The sequence below is a fragment of the Anneissia japonica genome, unplaced genomic scaffold, assembly GCF_011630105.1.
Source record: "Anneissia japonica isolate Jap-2015-1 unplaced genomic scaffold, ASM1163010v1 scaffold439_len473750_cov173, whole genome shotgun sequence".
Lineage (NCBI taxonomy): Eukaryota > Metazoa > Echinodermata > Crinoidea > Comatulida > Comatulidae > Anneissia > Anneissia japonica.
In genome coordinates, this window is record NW_022691745.1 from 322,711 (window position 1) to 326,405 (window position 3,695).

Sequence of the window (3,695 nt, forward strand, 5' to 3'; positions counted from 1 at the left end):
CAATAATGCTTTCCCACAGTCTACCATTTGGCCATTCATTGCTCACCAAATACAAACAATTTCGCAACAAATTAAATTTACTGATTGAAATTACCAAAGCTACCTACTACAAAAATATATTTCTCAAACACAAAAATGATATCAAGTCTACTTGTAATAATATAAATCTGCGGATAAAAAAGAAAAACAAACCCCAATAACCAAACAAATCCCTATTTCAATTGTAACGGTGAACAAACTAACGATCCCGTAACAATTGCATCTGCATTTAATGACTACTTTGTTGAAATCGGACTCTCTTTAGCTAACAAAATTCCCCAAATTAACAAATCTTTTAAGGAATTCTTACCCAACCCTACACCTAATTCTATTTTTCTTACCCCTGTTAATGAATCTGAAGTGGCCTGTATATTAAACTCATTTAATGTTAATAAATCACCCGATATTGATAATTTCCATACCAAAGTCATCAAATATGTTGCCAACTACATCTGTCAACCCCTATGTCATATTTTTATCCTCTCGATTTCCAAGGGGTTTTTCCTAACAGAATGAAGCTAGCCCGTGTTACACCGATTTTTAAATCTGGATCTAAATCTGACCTTTCAAATTATCGCCCAATCTCAATCTTATCAGTCTTCTCAAAAGACCTTGAAAAAATAATTCAAATGTATTACTAAATTTAATATATTTATGACAGACAATTTGGATTCAGAAAAGGCTACAATACATCCATTGCCCTTACTGACCTCACCAATAAAATTGTCGATGCATTTGAGAATAGTCAATCTACTATAGGAATTTTTATTGACCTTTCCAAAGCAGTTGATACTATTGACCATAACATCCTTTTATATAAACTTTCTCATTATGGTATTCGTGGTCCCGCTCTCAATCTTTTTCGACGTTACCTTCTCTAACCGTTCACAACGGACTAAATATCTCAACACTATCTCCAACTTTCGCCAGATTACTTGTGATGTCCCCCAGGGATTCCTATTGGGCCCTCTTCTGTTCCTTTTATATATTAATGATGTTCACTTGTCTCCCAACCTTCTTTCTTTTTTTCTTTATGCTGATGACACCACTATCCTATATTCTAACAAAAAATATCCATTCTTTATTCAACATTGTTAACTCTAATTTAATTTCCACTTCCCAATACCTTGCTGCCAACAAACTTTCAATTAATCACGAGAAGTGTAGCTTCATTCTGTTTCGAAGTCCCCAAAAATCACAAACTCTCGATCCTTCAAATTTCAAAATTTATATTGATAATCACGAAATTCCCAAGACCGAATTTGCTAAGTTTCTATGAGTTTATCTTGACAGTGCATTAAATTGGAAAAAACAAATCTCCCAAATTGAAATTAAAGTATCCAAAAGCCTTGGTATCATTTTTAGGTTATCCTCATTTTTTCCCCGCAATGTTCTTCGTATTCTTTATTGCTCTATTATTCTCCCCTATCTGAGCTACTGCACCATTGTTTGGGGAAACACCTACTCATCCAACTTAAGCAAACTTCAAATCATTCAAAAGAAGGCTATCACGATTATATCTGGCGTTCCACCATGGTCTCATTCTTCTTCTTTATTTTCTAATCTCAATCTTATTACTATTCGCCGACATTAGTTCCCTTCAGCAAGGTCTTTTTATGTATTCCTCCTACCATGGTCTCTTACCTTGTCACTTCTGTAACACTTTTAAATCCAATTATTTCTTTCACAATTACAGCACACGTAACTGTGCTAATATCCGTATACCCAACCATAGCACCAATTACTTCAAGCACAACATCATATTTTTGGCCCCAAACTTTGGAATTCGTTACCCTCACACTTGATAAATGCATCTTCCATTAAAATGTTTACTAACCAATAGAAAAAACTCTTAACTTCTGACTACTAATTTTTAACATTTATTCAATCTCCTCCATCCCCACTTGGTTGCTACCTTTCGCGCGGTTTGTCGGTCTGTCTTCGACTTGTTTTAAATGTATTGTTTTTTGTCCCTTTCTTTCCTGTTTTGTCTTTTTGTCTCTTTTGTTAATTTCATATTTTTCTCTCATTTCAGGCTGTCCCTCCACAAGATTGGTTTTTCTTATCATCTCGGGTTCTTGCCTTCTTCCTCTCCTGCATTTTCAATTTATTTTAAATCAATTGTAATATTTTTGTCTGATTCAAAAAGGAAGTAAATAAATGTTGAATTGAATTGAATTGAATTGAACACTTACCATTGTTTATTTGTACACATACCATTTATCCTTTATAGTATGCCGACTTGCTTTTGACTTAATTACGGTATTATTTCTCAAATTGTATATTACCAAGAAACATTCTCAATATGTTCATTTTATGTCAAGCGTTGACAAAGACTACAGGAGTAGCCGAAATATTCACCAAATAAATTTTAGTGTTTCTAAAGTCAACATCTCACGTATTTGACTTTCATTACTGTTACGTTATATTATATTCTACATATGTTTCGAAACACACGTGGACACGCCTTCTCCACTCACACCCCCCCCCCCCCCCCCCCACCCCCCCCCATATATATATATATATATATATATATATATATATATATAATATAGAAAGACAGCAATATATAACAGCTATATATAGTTTCGAACATACTATATTTGACCGCTGCCATAATCGTAATAATTCCACTCATTGTTTTGAGTTTAAAAAGTCACAGAAGATTTCAACAGCCGAAGTGTAAAGTCACTATATATCAAAATATTGCCATACATTTTTTTACTAAAATTATTAATAAAGAATACAAATAATAACTCATAACACCTATTTTTTTACTTTTTAATGTTGATGTTTAAATGTTTAATTAACATTTTTTAGATGTTCATTATTCTAGACGTTATTAATGTTTGCATTAATAGCTATCTTCCCAATAGTAAACGGATTGGTTGTGATACACCCAAATCATAATATTGTTTATGACGAATAAGATACCTATTAGTGCTAGGAGTATGGCATGTCTAACATGCATTTTATATGATTGTGTAGTTGTAGGGGACGCTACCATTAGTGACCGAATTACCTTACTGGGATGTAAGGCCTCACAATTTTGTTTTTGTTCAAACAACTATAAATATTAAATCTGAGTAGAATGTTAATCGTCGACGTATACTAGTTGGAAGTTTTAAAATGTTGCTCTAATTGGCACCTCCTTCGTTAGTCAGATTGTGGATAAACACTTAACAAGTTCAGTGTCAATTCCCCTCATTCATCACTCATACGTAACAACCGACTCAACGTGTAACGCCGGGATTTGACCAGGGGGGGGGGGGCTCCGACATCCCCGACGGGGCATGTTCCCGACAAAAGTGAAGGTAGTCGGGCGTCGCTCGAAAGTACAGTTAGCCCTCCAATTCGAGACTACCTTCTGGACCTGAAAAATGGGGGTGGTATCTGGGTTCTTCTCCAATTAGGGGGCTAGCTTTGTGTTAAAAGGTTAAAGATTGCTATTTGGGTCTCGAATTATAGGGGTCTCGAATTTAGAGGGTTATCAAATTGGAGGGTGCACTGTATATGATAAAAGCTTATGTAATCAATTTAATATAAATATGTAGAAAATACACAATATCTTTTCCCAAGCAAAAGTGATTTTTTTTCACCGACGGGGGTTTCTGGCCCCAAACACCACCTTAGCTCCACACCAGACTGTCTCTCCC

The 3,695-nt window shown here is 34.8% G+C and overlaps 1 protein-coding gene across 2 annotated transcripts in view; it reads left to right on the plus strand.

Moving 5' to 3' along the window:
* LOC117100086 overlaps nucleotides 1-2,384 on the plus strand; it is a 15,214-nt gene extending 12,830 nt beyond the window's left edge. For both annotated transcript variants that reach the window (XM_033239635.1, XM_033239634.1), the window contains one exon: nucleotides 2,075-2,384. The gene's annotated coding sequence lies outside the window, so the exon portion shown is untranslated. The remainder of the gene's footprint in view (nucleotides 1-2,074) is intronic.
* The last annotated feature ends 1,311 nt before the right edge of the window (nucleotides 2,385-3,695 follow it).